Here is an 18932-nt window from a genome sequence, read left to right on the forward strand (position 1 = left end):
GCCAGGTTGGATTTGTCCTGCTTTTTGTGTGCACGCCTGGGCAATTTTCCACCTTGCCGGGTAGATGCCAGTGTTGTAATTGTACTGGAACAGCTTGGCTAGGGGCACGGCAAATTCTGGAGCACAAGTCATCAGTACTATTGCTGGAATATTGCCAGGGGCCCATAGCCTTTGCAGTATCCAGTGTCTTCAGCCGTTTCTTGATATCATGTGGAGTGAATCAAATTGGCAGAAGGCTGGCATCTGTGATGCTGGGGACCTCCGGAGGAGGCTGAAATGGATGATCCGCTTGGCACTTCTGGCTGAAGATTGTTGCCAATGCTTCAGCTTTATCTTTTGCACTGCTGTTCTGGTCTCCTCCATCAGTGAGGATGGGGAGATTTGTGGAGCCTCCTCCTCTAGTGAGTTGTTTAATTGTCCACCACCATTCACGACAGGATGTGGCAGGACTGCAGAGCTTACATCTGATCCATTGGTTGTGGGATCGTTTAGCTCTGTCTATCACTTGCTGCTTATACTGTTTGGCACTCAAGTAGTCCTGTGTTATAACTTCACCAGGTTGATACCTCATTTTTTGGTATACCAGTTTGTGGCTTTCTAGTGGTTTGTTAGAGCTGAGTGGCTTGCTAGGCCATTTCAGAGGGCATTTCAGAGTCAACCACATTGCTGTGGGTCTGGAGTCACGTTTAGGCCAGACCAGGTAAGGACGACGGATTTCCTTTCATAAAGGATGGAAATTAGTGAACCAGATGAGTTTTTACAACAATCGACAATGGTTTCATGGTCATTGTTAGACCTTTAATTGTGGGGTTTCCAGTGGCTATTCCTGCTGCTGTTTTCTTGTGGCTGTTCCTGCTGCTGTGGGATTTCCAGTGGCTGTTCCTGCTGCTGCTGTATTCCTGTGGCTGTTCCTGCTGCTGTGTGATTTCCTGTGGCTGATCCTATTGTTGTGTTACTGCCTTCCCTGAAGCCTTCTTCCATCCTCTGTGTTGCTGGGCACCTGGAGGCTGCAGTGCCTGAGGAGGTGCCTGGAAGGTGGGAAGGGAGGGAGGGAGAGAGAGAGAGAGAGTGAGAGGGAGAGAGAGACAGACAGCTGTGTGTTTTGTAGGGGGAGGAGAGAAGACTAAGATCTTGCCACCGCCCCTCGCTCCGACCGTGTCTGAGTCCAGGTAGCTGGTGCTGCCTGGTGAAGAGGGACAAGGCTCCTGTCATCCTGTACCCCCGCCATCTTGGCTGCCGACAAGGCGGGGGTAGAAACCCCACGCCAGAAGAAGGCGTGGAAGAAGGCCCGCCAGCGGGAGGTAGCCCCCTAGACCCCCCAAACCCACCCTGATCCCCAGACCCCTGAAAACACCAGCTTGGGGGTAAAAACAGCATCCGGCTCCAGCGATGTGTCTGCGCGTGCTCCTGAGCCCGTATGCACCTCAGTGCCATGTGCTAGGCCCAACGTTGTCCCCACACAGGTTCCCATGTCCGGCAGCGATGGGGTACGTGACCCCGAGCCGTTGGTCCTATTAAAGAGGGTGGACCAGCCCAAACCCCAGAAGGTGGAGCGTCCAGAGGGGCTGGAGGAGGCAGCAGGGGCTTCGCAGATGGAGGTCTCTCCAGCCCCCAGCCTACCCTAGAAGAGACGCCACCCCTCGGAGGGGGAGGTCCTCACAGCTCGCGAGGTCGGATGTGTCCCCTCCCCCAGTGAAGTGGTGGCGTCTCCTCCTCGCTCTTCCCTCTGGGGGGAGCCCAAACCCTCATTCCCCTGCTGCACTCCCCTGAGCAGGGCCCCTCGGGGGCCTGTGAGGGTATCGCCCTTGCAGTGGTGCTCCATTCTGACCCACTTTATACCCGCAAGATGCCATCTGGCCCACCAGGGGACAGCAGCAGTCCCTTCATGGCCCCAACAGCTGGGTCATTGGGTGGCAGTGGCGAGGAGGGCCTCCCCGCTCCCTCCCAACCTTCAGCGCCGGGCACCTCTGCCCTAGGTCCGGAGTTTTTTCTGGACTCGGCTGGAGACCAGGTGCCTGAGGGGAAGCGGGGCTCTGAGCCTCCACCGCTCTTTGGCCCACATCCCCAAGAGGAGACCAGAGAGGACCCCTCTGCCCTTGATCCTGAGGGTGGGTTCAAAGTGGAGGTGGAGCCGACTGGCAGCTCCGAAAAGCAGTCCCCGTACTCAATATGGGGGAGGCGACGACCTGGAGGAGGAAGGGGTTTCGGTGGTGAGCACTGGGGATAACTTAGAGTCATTGTCGGGTGAGGTGGTGGATCCTCTGGTGCCCCCCACCGATTGTCCCCTCATTCCTTTATGGGAGCTCCAGGATTTTTTAGCGAGTAATCGTGGTCGCCGAGACAGGGTCCAGTCGACCCTGAACTGGTAGCATCCCTTTCCTCTTGTGTTCTGGTCCATCCGTGAGGCCCTCAAGGCCCCTGGGCTGGACCGGAACACTAAGAGAAGGGTCCACACGTTTCTCGCTTGGCTCCTGAAAGAGAGGAAGGAGTAAAATAGTCTCCTTCTTGCACTTTGCACTGGGTGATGGTAGCACGTACTTCTGACAATGAAGACTAACACAGCTAGCCTCAACATAACAGCAGCAGGGACGCACAGTGCAAGTTCCAGAACTTCTCAGTCCTCAGGGACGGGAAGTATGCGGTGTGCTTCCTGCAGGAAACCCATACCGTTCTGGGAGACAAAGCTACGAGGCTCCTGGAATGGCAAGGGGAGGTCTACATGAGTCACCTAGCCTCCAATCTGGCGGGGTGGCTATCTTGTAGGCCCCACGTTTTCAGCCGGAGATCTTGGGGGTCAAGGAGCCGGTGCCTGACCGGTTGCTGCACCTTACTGTGCGCCTGGGGGGCGCGGCGCTTCACTTTGTGAATGTGTACGCTCCCCTGGGTGCGCAGCAGCAAGCGAGCTTCTTTGAGGAAGTGCCCACTCATCTCTGCTCCATCGATGTGGGCGAGTGCATCGTCCTTTGGGGGGGGATTTCAACTGTTTCCTCAGGGCTAGGGACCGTCACGGTGCCCAGCACTGCTCGCTAGGTGTGAGTAAGTTGAGGGACTTGGTCGGGTCCTTCGACTTGGTGGACATCTGGAGACATCTCCATCCAAAAAGTGTTTTCACTTTCGTGTCACCTGGAGTCGGAGCGTCGAGACTCGACTGCCTTTACATTTCCAAGGCGTTTGTGTCCTGCGTTCCGTCAGCTTCTGTGCGGTGGGTGCCGTACTCGGACCACTGTCTGGTGTGGGCGGAGCTCGCTCCGTTCTGCATTCGAACGGGGTCCCCGTACTGGCATTTTAACAGCCTGCTGCTGGAGGACGAGGGGTTCCTGGACTCATTCCGTTGCTTCTGGGCTGTCTGGAGAAGGAAACGGGGAGGCTTCCCCTCCTTGAGGCTATGGTGGAATGTGGGCAAGGTTCATGTCTGTGTCTTATGTCAAGAGAACGTGGGGAGTTGACAAAGAGGTGGAAATCCAGGGTCGAGGAGTTGGAGAAGGATGTACTCGACCTGAAGGCTTGTCTCCATCAGCCCAATGCAGACCTGGCCCTGCGGCTGGCGTACGATGAGAAGAAGAGTGCGCTGCGTGACCTGCAACTTTTTGGGTCGCGGGGCGCGAACATGAGGTCACAGATCCAGTCACTGCGGGACCTGGACCGTGGCTCCCCCTTCTTCTACTTGCTGGAAAGAAAGGCACGGGGTCTGTCAGCAGCTCCTTACGCTGCTGGCCGATGACAGATCCCTTGTCTTGGATCCGGAGGGCATCAGGGCCATCGCCTGAGACTATTACACTGCCCTGTTCTCTCCAGATCCATCCAGCGAGGATGCTCGCAGAATTTTGTGGGAAGACCTGCTGCAGGTCAGCCCGGAGGGCGCTGGAAAGCTTGACTCCCCTGTAAGTCTGGGGGAGCTGACCTTGGCGCCCTTGACAGCCTCTCCAGGGGTAATCTCCCAGGGCTGGACGGGCTGACCATGGAGTAATCAGGGTGTTCTGGGATGTCCTGGGGAACGACTACGCGGGGGTCCTGGGGGAGAGTCTCTTGACCAGGGTGATGCCCCTCTCATGGCGCAGGCCGTGATCGCCCTGTTGCTAAAGAAGGGGAATCTCCGCCACCTTAAGAACTGGCTCCCGGTCTCCCTCCTCAGCATCATGCTGGACCACATGATCCACCCTGACCGGTCCTACATGGTCCCAGGCCGTACCATCTTCAATAATATCCATCTGGTCTGGGACATCATCCACTTCTTCCAGAGGACTGGTCTGTCGAGTGCCTTCCTGCCTCTTGACCAGGAGAAGGCGTTCGACAGGCTGGATCACGAATATTTATTCGGGACTCTGCGAACATTCAGGTTCAGGATGCATTTCGTCGTCCGGATCCAACTTCTGTACACTGCCGCAGAGTGTCTAGTTAAGGTTAATGGGTCCCTGACGGCGCCTCTTCGCTTTGGGAGAGGAGTGCGTCAGGGCTGCCCCCTGTCTGGCCAATTGAATTCTATCTGCGTGGAGCCTTTCCTGCGCCTCTTGCGGAGGAGGTTGTCGGGATTGGTCCTGCAAGGGCCGGACATTGGGGTGGTCCTCTCAGCTTATGCCGATGACACGCTCCTCATGATCACTAACCCGGCTGACCTGTGGAAGATGCGCGACTGTCAGGAGGTCTACTCTGTCGCGTCCTCTGCCAGGATCAACTAGGACAAGTGTTCTGGAATCCTGGTCAGTCAGTGGCAGATGGATCCCTTACCCGAGGAACTCAGGCCTTTCTCTTGGAGCAGGACCAGCCTCCTCTACCTGGGGGTCCACCTCTGCCCTGCTGGGGAATCCTGGCTGGCGAGCTGGCAGAAGCTGGAGGCCAAAGTCACCACTCGCCTGCGGCGCTGGACAGGACTGCTCCAAGTGCTGTCTTACCGGGGTTGAGTTCTGGTCATAAGCCAGCTGATTGCCGCCATGTTGTGGTACCGGCTGGTCACTTTGACCCCTCTCCTGGATTTTGTCACAAAAACCCAGAGAATGTTCATTGACTACTTCTGGGACAAAAGGCTGCACTGGCTCACCGCTGAGGTTCTGAGTCTCCTGCTTAGGGAGATTGGTCAGGCGCTGGTGTGCCTAAGCATCCAGGTGGTGACTTTCTGCCTTCAGACCAGGCAGCGATACTTTTACATTGGGCCCGCTCCGAAATGGTGTACACTGGCAACGTATTTCTTCCACCTGGTGCACGGCCTAAATTATGATGTGCACCAGAGGGGCCTCCGTGGCTCCTTGCGGGCGTTGCCCGTCTTTTAGCAAGACCTGATCAAAGTCTGGAACACGGTCGCCTCACAACGCAGCTCTCCGCCATCAGGAGTAGCGGCTATCGTCAGAGAGTTGCTGCTTGGGAATCTGCCCCTCCGCCTTTCCAGTGGCTGGCGGAGAGGAGGGCTGTGGCTGCCGGGGTGACCAAGATCAAGGGCATGCTGGGTGGTGGAGGAGTGGGCTGGATGCTACCACAGGAGTTGGCGCGTTGCGCATCTGTGGGCATCCAGCTCGCGGACAATGCCATTCAAGACCTTAGGATGGTCGCGCTCAGCCCCGACGTCATTCTGGGTCTCGAGGTGGCATAGGTGCGCGGTGGTCTCCCATCCAAGCGTACCCCTGTTCGAATGGAATTCCACCTTGGCCCCAAGCCCCGAACCCTCCCTCGGGAGCCGGTGCCCCGCAACCTGAGTTGCCTCGCGGAAATGCCCTCCGTGGCCTTTAGCATGGCACGGAGGGGTTTCCTATATGGGCTGCTACTGCCCTTCACTTCCTTGCCCTCGCCCGCCCTGGCGTGCCTTGTTGCCATCTGGCGGTGAAGGACCCCATTGGGGGGCTCTCTATGGGGGTGTCCTCCCACTTTCCATCGGGGACCTGGGGTGGAGGGTGCTGCATGTAGCAGTACCATACAACCGTAGGTTCTGTCGGTTCACGGGCTCCCGAGGGAGGCCTTGTGGAGTTCGTGGACCATGAGTATATAAGTTGTTGTAGGCTGCACCCCCTTTTTAGTTTCTTGAAAAACTTTTTACTGTTGTTTTGTTGGCACCTCAGTCCCACGCTCCTGATCTACGGACACCCAGTGCGGCGGAGGTCGGGAGGGAGGAGGACCTCCTCGTGAACCTGCTCCTAGGCCTGGCCAAGTTGGCCATTAACAGGTCCAGGCAGTGGGCGATCGAGGGGGTCGTGACCCAACTGTCTGCCCCTCTTCTGCGGCTATGTTCACAGCTGGGTGTCCCTGGAGAGGGAGCACGCGGTGTCCGCTGACATCATTGAGGCCTTCCATGCTCGGTGGGCACCGCGGAGACTGGGGTGCTTTATAGGCCCTTTTAATTACATTTTGATTAAATGTTTCTAAGTTTCCTTAACATTTTGTCTTTTGTTTTTGCAGTTTCCCTTTAAGGGACTGCTTTTACTTTGTCCCTGATTTTGTTAATTTATTTTAATTGTTTGACTCAAATGAGTTACATCTTCTTAACCTTCCTAACTCTGCCGCCATATCTTGGTGCTCCCCGGACATCCACAGCAGCGGCGGAGGCAGCCTGCTGACTACTACGCCCTGTTTGTGATGACCTTAGTGGATGTCCTCTGGAGGGTCAATACCTGGAGGCCCCAGCCTGGTTTTGGGGTCCTACTGTGTGGCAGTGGCACCCTCCTCAGCTTGTGGAGCTGGAGCTGCTTGGGTCACAGGAAGAGGGGATTTTGATGGGCCAGACACTGCCAGTCACCTGGGTGGATGGCCCCGGGGTGTGCTCCTGCTGATCCTCCTCACTATGGGTGGTGGAGGGCCCCTAGTTGACTCCTTGAGGAGAAGGTGAAGCTAGATTGAGATCGAGCTGCCCCGCACCCCTCTCGCATACACACTAATTGGAGGCCAACTATGGTGTCATTGATGGAGTTCATTCCATGGAGCAGTGCAGGAGCGATGTCCTGGACCGAGGCCTCTATGGCAGCCACCATCCTACTGGTGTTGACCTCGGTGCATTGGAATGCTGGCATTATCACCTCAGCTTGAAGGCAGACAGGCTTCTTCATTGTGCCTTGCAATCTGAGAAGTACAGCAGACGTCCCTTCCTGATGTTCCTGAGTTTGCCTTTGCAGCTCCAGCAACTGAGGTATGACTGAGTCTAGAGGCTCGTCATCTGACTCAGATTCAGCAGATTTCTGGCCTCCAGCAGCCTTCCAATTGCCGGAGACCTGGAAAGTCCCGGCCTCCGTTTGCTGTGGATCAGACAGTGTGATGTGCTCACCAGATTGTGATCCTGAGGCTACTCTAAAGCTAGGTCCCACCGAGGTGTGTGTCTCTGTGCTGGTGGAAGGTGTGGGTGAGTGCTGTGATGGGTCTTCAATGAAGGCGCCGTTACATTCCTCTTCAGAGGTTCCTTCAGGGATTGAGTCGAGGACCTGGGTCGTGGACCCCCTTGGCTGTTTCCCAGATGTGCCTGCAAAAGCAAGAAGAGATAATTAGTGCATGGCAGTGGCCTGTTAAACAAGACGCATCACTCACAGCATGGTTGTCTGATGGATGTTGCACTGCTGGATCCTCACTTGGTAGAGCACCACTGACCTCACCGTCAGCAGAGGAATGGTCCTGATCCTCACTGGCCAGTTGGATGGCTCTATTTTCAATCCACAAGGACCTTGATTTCAGGCATTCCTCCACCAGTCTGTGACTTCTCCCCCTTGTTGTGTGCTTGCTTGCCCTGAATGAATAGAGATGGAGAGATTGTAAGCAGGATGCCTGCCAGGCCAGATGATAAGTATGCCTGGCATGTGTGTGGGTGGTGAGTGGTCCCAAGGATGGGATGAGGATGAGAGAGTGAATGGTGATGTTCCTTGAACTGGCAGTGAGTGAGATCCCTCTTTTGCAGGGCATTGGAACAGACCACCACTGCCACCGCCTCCCATGCTGGGTTAGTGATGTTGCTGCCCCTCCTGCAGCCAGAGTGAGGGTAGAGGACATCATGGCGGGCCTCCAATGTGTCTAAAAGGCATTTGAGGCATTGTTAAACCGTGTGTGTGTGTGTGTGTGTGGTGGGGGGGGGGGGGGGGGTGGGGGGGTGCATCAGTCTTCTTGCCTTTCGGGGCCATGTCTTCTGTGCAGCAGTCCTGGGCTGGAAGCACTGAGAGGTGTGTGTGGATGCACTTTAAATATGGCGCCCAGTCTGAGGAAACAGCGGCGGCAGATTGAGAATGAGAGCCTGCCTGCCTTCAAAACAGCATGTTGCCTGGGAATGCATAATTAATGTGGCAGGACTTGGATGATACAGTGTGCGAAGCCACCATCGTGGCCAGCAGGTAAAACCTTATTTTAACCACCCACTACCACACTTGGTGCAAATCTGGGACGATACCACCCTAAGTATCTTAATTTTCAGGCTGTGCCTGTAATGCCCAGTATGCTATGCAATAGCATCACCCAGGGGTAGAGTATAACAAGAGGAGCCCTTCTGATCTGAACTGAACTGGTACCCTCAGATGCACACCTCCAATACTTCAGAAGGTGGATGGCAAAACTGTTTAGAAATACCAGCCCAGATGCAAATCATTAAGCTGCTAAATTTCACGAATATGAAGTAAGCATACGGATTACCATTCAAAGCAAACTCCATTTCAAAAGCTGAATCTGACTTCTCTCTGTGGAAAGATGGAAAAAATAACAAACCATATGCCCACACTTTTCATGGGTGTCTCACCTTGGTTTTACTTTTCTTTTAGAATGCTTCTAATTGAAAAATTACCCTCTTGACGTTTTACCTTTCAGCTCTGGGCCAAGGGATTTGTCTCATTATGGCATGTTCAAAACCTGACTGTCTCTTTGTCCCTTTTCTCTCTCTGTTGATTTGAGCCTCAAACACAGGAGTAATGCCCTTGACACTGTTCTAGGCACGGATGGTCAACAGGCCCGTTAACTAGACCTCCTGAGATGAGAAGAGATGACAAATTGTTAAAGTTCCCAGTTATCCTGGCTAATAGGCCTTTGATGACATTGTGGCCTGAATCTTCCGAAGAATGGCAATCACTGCCAGATTGTTGCTCTGCTCCTACTTTTCTGCACCAGGACAGAGCTCTGCCTTTCTGGCCAGGTCTTCCGATCCTGGCTTCTTCAGAAATGCAGAGCAGTCTTCCACTGAACTGCTTCTTCGTAGCACTGGATTGTTGGGGTAAAACAAGCCACACCCCCTTTTTATGGCACCAGCTGCTGTATTTTGGTAAGTGTTCACTAACACACCGAAAAGAATTTGGAAATTTAAACAGCTTTTCAGTTAGTGTTAGTGAATGAGTGTATGAGTGAATGAATGGGTAGGTGAGTAAGCGGGTATAGCGGGTGAGGTAGGTGAGTAGGGTGGTAGGTGGATGTGGCAGCTTGGTAGGGTGGCAGGTGGCTAGGGAGGCAGCTGGGTGGGAAGGGAGCTGGGCAGGGTGGCAACTGGGTAAGATGGCAAGTGGGTGAGGAGATGGGGGACAGGTGGGTGAAGTGGGTAGGTGGATAGGGTGGGTGAGTGGGTAGGTGTGTTGAGGATAGTTGGGTCAGGTTGAGCGGGGTTGTCAGGTTGGAGGCTAGTCACGTCTGATTGAAGAGGTAGTCGGGGGGGTCGGGGAGGAGTCCAATGGTATGGGGGGAGTTGGATGGTGGGGGATAGTCAGGTCAGGCTGAGGAGGAGTCGGGGTAAGGGGGAGTCAGGGGAGAGCCTGGGGATGAGGGTATCAGGGGGTTAGAGGGTGTAGTCAGGGGGTGGAAGGGGGAGGGAGTCAGATGGGGAGTCAGTTTTATAGTTACCCAGGTGTTAGGCTAGGATTTTTCTGTCCAGCATTTCCTGGGTAATTATCCAGGTAAGTAAGTTGGAACTGTCTGAAGTCTCCGATTCTAAGGCCGGAATTTTCCAGCCGCTCATGCCGGCGGGACCTTCCAATCCCACTGATGTGAATGAAGATTTAACTGACTGGCCAGCCCCACTGGGGGGAACCCACCGCGGGATGCTGGAAAATTCCAGCCAAACTCAGAGTCGGAAAATTTTTTTGGACGCTCCCAGAGAGCAGGGAAATTGCCCATCAGAAGTTGAAACTTCCCAGGCAATAGCCACAGAATCATTGTGTTGGGACTTCCGCAGGGCCCCGAAGTGTATCTTGAGTGGGGGGGTACATCCAGTTTCCGACGATCCGGAGACCAGATGGTTCCTTATTGTATCATTTTGAAATAGGTTGTGGCTTGTGACAAGCCCAAAACTGGTTCATCTGACTTTCATAGAATAATATAGCACAGAAGGAGATCGTTTAGCCCATCAAGTTTGTGCCAGCTCTTTCAAAGAGAAATCAAGTTAGTCCCACTCCCCCGCCTGTTCCCCATATCCCTGCATTTTTTTTCTCCCTCAAGTATTTTTCCAATTACAATTTGAAGGCTATTATTGTATCTGTTTCTGCCAGCCTATTGGTGTTCAAAATCCTCACCACTCATTGCATCAAAACGTTTTTCCACATGTTGCCTCTGGTTCTTTTGCCAATCACTTTAAACCTGTGCCCTTTAGCTTTTGACCGTTTGGCCATTAGAAGCAGTTTCTCTTCAATCACTCTTTTTAAACCCTTCATGATGTTAAACACTGCATCAAATCTCCTCTTAGCCTTCTCTGCTTGAAGAACAACTCCAGTTTCTCCAGTTTTTCAAAGTAACTGTAATCCCTCATCCCTGGAACTATCCTAGTAAATCTTTTCAGTATCCTCTCCTAAGCCTTCACGTACTTCCTAAAATGTGGCGCTCAGAATTGGACAAAATACTCCAGCTGCAGCCAAATTAGTATTTTATATAGATTGAACATAATCTCCTGGTTTTTATACTCCAAGCCTTTATTTATCAAGCCCATGACCCCATATGTTTTATTAACTACATTGTTAACCTGTGCTGACAGCTTGCAGGATTGGAAGATTGTGGCCTGTACATCTGAAATTTCTACCCTTGTTCCCTCAGCAATCTTGGGTTCTTGCTATCTGGACCGAGTGTTTTTTATGCACATCCTTGATTGCCTGAATCTAGTGGTCTTTTCTTTTAAACAAGTGTAAATTCAATTTCTTTAAAACAAACCATTAAGCAAGGCTCAATCACAAAACCCTTTTAGCAGAAAGAAAAGGATATAAAATTTTTAAAGATGGCAATCATTAGGTACGACATCTCAATATTTATGGAATTATTTTGTATTTTTAAAAATTTGTTCATAGCATGTGATCTTTGCTGGCTAGGCCATCATTTCTTGCTCACCCCTAATTGCCCTTGGTGGGGGGGCCACCTTCATGAACCACTGCAGTCCATGTGGTGTAGGTATACCCACACTGCTGTTAGGGAGGGAGTTCCAGGAATTTGACCCAGTAACAGTGAAGGAACAACGACATATTTTCAAGTCAGGATGGTGTATAACTTGGAGGGAAACTTGCAGATGGTGGTGTTCCTATGCATCTGCAGCCCTTGTCCTTCTAGATGGTAGTGATCGTGGGTTTGGAAATTGATCTCGAAGGAGCCTTGGTGAGTTGTTGCAGTGCATCTTGTAGATGATATGCACTACACCCCTTGAGTGCTGGTGGTAGAGGGAGTGAATGTGGTGGTGGATGGGGTGCCAGTCAAGTAGGCTGCTTTGTCCTGGATGATGTTGAGCAGCTTGAGTGTTTTTGAAGCTGCACTCATCCAGGCAAGTGGAGAGTATTCCATCACACTCCTGACTTGTGGCTTGTAGTTGGTTTTAGGAAGTCAGGAGATGAGTTACTCGCCACAGAATTCCCAGCCTCTGATGTGCTCTTGTAGTCATGGAATTTATATGGCTAGTCCAATATGTTTCTGGTCCATGGTAACCCAGGATGTTGACAGTTTTGGATTCAACGATGGTAATGCCATTGAATGTCAAGGGAAGATGGTTAGATTCTCTCTTGTTGGAGATGATCATTGCCTGGCACTTGAATGGAGTGAATATTATTTGCCACTTATCAGCCCAAACCTAAATGCTGTCCAGGTATTGCCGCATATGGACACAGACTGCTTCAGTATCTGAGGAGTTGAGGATGGAACTAAACATTGTGCAATCATCAGCGAACATTCCCACTTTCGACCCTATGATGGAAGGGAGATCATTTCATAAAGCAGCTGAAGGTGGTTAGGCCTAAGACACTATCCTGAGAACGTCCTAGGCTGAGATGGTTGATCTTCAACAACCACAACCACCTTCCTTTGTTCTAGGTATGATCAACCTGTGGACAGTTTTCCCCTGATTGCCATTGACTTTGATTTTGCCAAGGCTCCTTGATTGTCACACTTAGTTAAATGCTGCCTTGATGTCAAGTGCAGTCACTCTCACCTCACCACTTGGAATTCAGCTCTTTTGCCCATGTTTGGACAAAGGTTGCAATGAGGTCCAGACAGGAGTGGCCCTGATGGGACCCAAACTGAGCACCAGTAAGCAGGTTATTACAATGTAAGTGCCACTTGAAAGCACTGGCAATGACACCTTCCATCTCTTCACAGATGATTGAGGATAGCCTGCTGGCATGGTAATTGACTGGGTTTGATTCCTCCTGCTTTTTGTGGACAGGATATACCTGGGCAATTTTCCATATTGTCAGGTAGATTCCAGTGCTGTAACTGTACCAGAACAGCTTAGCCAGAGACGTGGTTTGTTCAGGAACATACGTTCAGTACTATATCTGAGATATTATCAGTGGCCCATAGCCTTTGCTGTATTTGGTGCCTTCATCCATTTTTTGGTAGCATGTGGAATTAATTGAATTGGCTGAAGACTGGCATCTATAATGCTGGGGACCTCAGGAGGAGGCCAAGGTAGATCATCCATTGGGCACTTCTGGCTTCTAAATTGTGGCCAGAACCTTACATTCGGCGTACGGGCTTGGCGGGAGTGGGCAGGGGCGGTCGGGAAGCTGACCACCGCCCGCGACCGGCTCTGCACCGCGATTTTACATGGGCGAGGCAATTAAGGCCCGCCCAGTGTAAGATGTGAAAGCTGCAACAGGGAGAAGGGGCGGGCGGGGGCAGGAGCTCAATGTCCGCCGGGTCCAACGGCGACCCGGCGGCTGATTCAAAAGTGGCCGCAGCAGCCATGCGAAGGCTACCAGTGAAGCAGACACACCTCGTCACGGAGCTCGTTACTGGTGACCACGGCAGGCGGGGCAGTCAGCCCCACGCTTTTCCAATAAGTGTCTCACTGCCCTCCTGGAAGAGGTGGCAGCACGGAGAGAGGTCCTTGTCCCCAGGGACGGGAGGAGGAGGCCCCCCCACCTCACCAAAAAGCCTGGGAGGAGGTGGCATCCAGAGTGAGCCCCCTTGATGTGGTGAGGCGCACATGGGTGCAGTGCCCGTAAGCAGATCAATGATCTCCTGTGATCGAGAAGGGTGAGTAACGTGTTAGCATGGGTCACTTAGCACAACATTTAGGAGCTGCCCCCCACCCCTCCTTGGGCCTCAGAGCTCTTAGAGTGTGGGTGGCAAATGTCAATGAGGCAGCATCTGGGCAAGGGGGTGAGCCCTGGCTGCTTGGAATGAGTGGCTTGCGGCTCCAGGGTCACGAATCGGTTGAGCCCTGCGAGGTATTCCTCAGATGGCGTTGGCCAGGCTGCAATAGCAATGCAGGTACAGGGTGGACTAATCAACGCTCCTCTGTCCTTTCAGGAGAGGACACCCCATAACAATTCCGAGAGGTTGCGGACTGGAGGAGGATAGCCCCACCTACTAATCCTAGCGTGATATGAGCAGGAGACCCTGGAGCTGGAGAGGCGCCATGCGCCTAGGTCAACTGGCCGTGGTGAGATTGGGGTGCCACAGGGAGGTAAGAGTGCAGTGCACTGAGGTCAGAATGTCTTTAATAGCAACCATTCCACTGTAGTCTCTATATTGATGTGAGCCTCATACATGGATAATGGAAAGATGAGGGCACCCTGATCCGGGTGCCAGGCATGTACAGTAACAGTGGAATGACTTCAATGAATGACATGTCCTTGTTCTTCCTTTCAGGCTCACCAGCAGCCCATCGGGGTGAAGAGCCTGAAGGCCCACCTCTGACCCCAGAGGACAGCAATCATCGAAAAGCACCTGCATCACACTCTCTCAGCCAAGCAGGTACCAGCACAGACACCAGCACCTCGGTGGGCATTACATTGATGGCTAGTATCTCGATGCACATAGGTGAGGGCACTTCACACTTGCTCGAGTTGTAGGCGGAGGCAGAGAGTGTCAGGGCGCTGGCAGTCGGAGGACTGCTGGGGACCAGGAGCATGCTCAGTCAGTGGCTGATGATGTACCTCTGGAATCGTCCCTGAGGCAGCAGATGCTGGAAGTCCATCAGGGCGTGCGGGAGGATCTGGCGGAGGTACATGAGGGAATGCGTGCCATGAGCAATGCAATGACTCTGATGGCCAAGCGCACTGCCTCTCCCATGGAGAGAGTGGCGACTCTCATGGAGAGGTTCCTCTAAGACCTGGATCAAGGGTTCCTGGGGATGTGCTCGGACCTGCAAGCCCTCACACCAGCAATGACCTCAAGCGGTTAGTGTCAGTGTGGGAGATGGATGAGGCACCCAGTATCCCAGCTAGGTGCCCATCCATCGATGGTGATCAGGGAGGTCCGCAGCGACCTCACATTGGCACACGAGCTGCTTGTTGTCTCTGCGGGCTCTTCTCAGGGCGCTCCAGATGATGGCAGCAGCTCCTCCGCCCCTCTGCCAGTGATCGTGGCATCTGATGGGCTGCAGCGACTGGGGAGATGCCAGCCGTGGCACTGGCTGCTCCCTCCCAGGCGGGGCACAGACTCCACGGACCAGTGGGCAACAGCCAAGATCATCAAGGCCAACAGAACAGCAGAATCAGCAGGCTGTCTCAGATGCCAGTGCCAGCCAGTGGGGAGCACCTAGACATAGCACCCACAAGCAAAAACTTAAAGCACCTTAAGCACAACATGGGCTTATCACTGGTGATTTTCTTTTCTCTCACTTCTACGTTAAATGTTATTTGGTGTGATGGATAACACCTTTCAATTTAGTTTGTATTATGTATGCCAGGCACCACAGCATTAAGTGTGTTTGTGTTCAACAAGCCTCTGAGTGCTTCATTAGTTCTGCAGGTGCAGGGTAACCCATGATGTTATGAGTGTCTTGGTTGTGATTGAACTTTATTGAAATGGCACATGGTGCATGTTGTTCACCAAGCAAGTGTTCCTGTCAGGTATCGAGTATGGAGCCACAGCCCTGGTATGTGGTGGTGGTTCTTATTTGGTAGGCTAGCTGAAGAAGTGTTGGATCAAAGCATCCTGGGTGTCCCTGCCTCCCTGGAGGCTGCCTAGGTCAGCGTCTATCCCCTCAGTGTTCTCCTGACCGTGCTCGTCCTCAGACTCACTACTGGACTCATCATCTGCTGCCAGAGCGGCTGCGTCAACATCTTCCTCTACTGCGTCCCCCCCACTTTCCAGCACCAGATTGTGGAGAGCGCAGCATGCAACCACTAACAGTGCTCTGGGAGGTATTGCAGTGCGTCCCCCTGAACGGTCCAGGCATCGGAAGCACATCTTGAGAAGACCTATGGCTCTCTCTACCACTGCCCTTGTGGAGGTGTGGCTCCTGTTGTACCGCCGCTCAGCCTTTGTTCTTGGCAGAAAGGCATAATGAGCCACCTTTTGAGGGGATAGCCCTTGTCATCCAGCAGCCATCCATCAAGCCAGGCTGGAGCACTGAAGAGCCTCAACACCTGGGCGTGTCTGAGGATGTAAGCGTCATTGGAGCTGCCTGGGTACCTTGCACAGACTTGCAGAATCTGCATCCTATGATCACACACTATCTGCACATTCGTGGAGTGGAATCCCATCCTGTTGACAAAGACACCCGGCTCACCTGCTGGCGCCTTGATGGCCACATGTGTGCAGTCGAGGAACCCAGCAATCGCCGCAAAGCCTCTGGCCCATTCAGCCTGGCTGGCCTCGTCCATGCGGTAGTGAATGAAAGTCAATGCACGCCTGAACAGAGCCCCTGTCACCAGCTTGACATAACGGTGGACAGCTGATTGGGAGACTCGACAAAGATTACCCACCGACTCTGGAAAGGGCCAGAGGCATAGAAGTTGAGGGCCACTGTGACCTTCAGCGCCACTGGCATGGGATATCCATCCACACAGTTGGAGCTGATCTCAGGGCTGATCAACTGACAGATGGAGGTCACTGTCTCCCTTGAGAAGCGGAGCCTCCTTCGGCACTGCACCTCAGACATATTGAGGTAGCTGCATCACTGCCTTTAAACCCTGGCAGCAGGATAGTGGCGTCTTCTGCGGCCCCTTCCACCTTGGACTTCCTGTTGGCCCTGCGCCCCTTGTGCCTGCTCCTATCCTCCCACAGGTTGCGCCCCTGGAGGCTGAATAGGGACACCTGGCCTCCTCCCCCTCTCTTCCTCCTCAGAGGAGGTGCCTCTAGCAGAGACCACAATCCCCATTCCCAGGGTAAAGGAAGGCTGCCTGATACCTGGAAGGACCCAAGTGGTATGACTCCGCCGGAGTCCTGAACTGAAGCCTCTTATTTCTGTCAAAGCAGCTCTGAAGCAAAATGAAGATGTCCTGTTCACACAAGCAAACAGCAGCAACTTATAAGCTAAAGTACAAACAACTCGCATTAGTGAGCCCACTCACCCCTCTTATCCCGCCCGTGGATGAGGTTTTTGAAAAGGTGGCCTACCCGCCTGCCCGTTGCGCCCCTGCGACGCCCTGAAAATCGCACGGGCTACACAAACTCCCAGACAATTGGTGTCTCAAGGGCCTTAACTGACCCGTTAATTAACGGTGGGCGTGCCTCCATGTTCATCGCGTGCCTGCCTAGCAAAATATCGCAAGGGTACGCAGTGACGGCAGGACGCACACCCAACATCACCGCGTGTCATATTACGCTCGGGCGGGTCGGGCGCGCAACCGCATGCCCAATGTAAAATTATGGCCTAAGAAAACTTTGGCAAATACATCGGGACTAAAGTTTTATAAAAATGTAAGAAATATAAAAATAAGTCTATTCCTTAAAAGGAAACATTCCTGCAATAATTAAAACAGTAGTCAATCCTCTTTCAGAGGCAAACACAACCATATAATTGTATACAGACCAAATGGTCACTAAATTTAAATTAATATACACTAATTATATTTAAAATATTTCGTGTTTCTTTCTGTAAACAAAATTAATTGGTGTATATTTATTATAAATCCTATAATATAAATCAGAAAGCTTAATTTAATGTTCTCAATCACATGAAATTATACTAATTAATTCCTGGTTACTAGTGTGTGGTATTAGTTCAACCAAAATTTGTGGAATTAAATTATGGGGTGGAATCATCCCAGATTTGCACAAGGTGCGGTAGCAGGCAGGAAATAGCAAGTTTAACCCCCTAGCCACAATGGTGGGTTTTTGCACCATATCGTCCTATTCTCGGCACATCCTGCCTCATTAATAAAGGGCAGAATTTTGCCCTTGGTCGGCGTGCGGGCCCCACCGGCTCGGCGGTGGGCGGACAGCCGACCCCCGCCGCTGAAACGGGGCCCGCTGCCATTTTGATTGGGCGGGCCAATTAAGGCCCGCCCAGCGGCCCGCCCGACAGGAAGTGCTATGCGCCTCCTGTGCAGGGGGGGAAGGATTCCCCAGCTGTCAAAGTGCGCTCTTTTGCACATGCACGCGAAAGAGCGCAGTGCTCCCTGAGACTAAGTGCTGTCTCAGGGAGATTAGTGACAGTGCACAGAAGTTAAAAAATAGGAAAATAAAAATATTATTAACATGTCCCCCTCATGTGACAATGTGACATAAATTTTTTATTAAACTTTTTAAAAACGGACATGAAACCTCATCCCGCCAGTAGATGAGGTTTCATGTATTATCAGGAGCCTGCTGGAGCTCCTGGCCTGCCCACCAACCTTAAGGTTGGACGGGCTGGTCTTTAACGATCTTAATTACTCTGTCAATGGCCTTAATTGGCCATTGACAGGTCGGCGGGCAGACAGCTGATTTCGCTCTCCGCACGCCTTCCTAAAAATTTAAAGGGACCGGGATGACTCCCGACGTCATTCTGCGTCATTTTTCTGTCGGTGAGCAGGTCCCACCCCCAAATCGCCAATGGGAAAATTCTGGCCAAAGCATTTACTGGAAAGACACCGGATCGCTGGCGGGTGAGCTTGGATTTGCCTGCCACACTGTAACCTCAGCGCTTCCTCACTCTGGGCACCATATTTAAAGCACACCAGAGCACATGCCTACTTCATGTCTTCAGGCCAGGACTGCTCCATGTGACAGATGGCCCTGAAAGCAAAGAAGATGGCAGCTCCCAAATTTAGTGACATCTCTCTGGGGTGCCTGCTGGATGCAGTGGAAGGTCACTGCGATGTCCTCTACCCCTGCTCTGGCTGCAGGAGGTCCACCAGAGTCACCAATCCGGCCTGGGAGGCAGTGACAGCGGCGGGCAGCACCACCAGAGCACAGAGGAGGGCAGCCATTCAGTGTAGGAAGAGGATGAATGCCTCATCCATTCCGCCAGAGTAAGTCAAACACCTAATCACTCTCAATGCTCATGCTCACAAACCCATTACACATCTACAGGGATCTCACACCTCAAGGGACATCACCACTAACTTTCACACACCCTCACATCACCATCAGACTCATACCCTCTGGAGCTCGCATCCTCATCCCGTCCATCGCTCCACTCACCACACAAACATTCCATGCAGTGCCATGCATCCTGCTCACACTCTCTACATCTGATTTTATGCAGGAGAAGCCTGCTCACATCAGCAGGAAGAGGTCCCAGACCCAGGGTGGAGTGGCCCACATTAGGCCCCTCAATCACTTTGAGGTGCGTGCCATCGCGCTGACTGGTGGACCATGCCGGGGCGACGGTGAGGTCGGCGGCGAACACCCACGTGAGCATCCTGCACCACATC

Source organism: Cetorhinus maximus, chromosome 4 (genome assembly GCF_964194155.1).
Source record: "Cetorhinus maximus chromosome 4, sCetMax3.hap1.1, whole genome shotgun sequence".
Classification (NCBI taxonomy): Eukaryota; Metazoa; Chordata; class Chondrichthyes; order Lamniformes; family Cetorhinidae; genus Cetorhinus; species Cetorhinus maximus.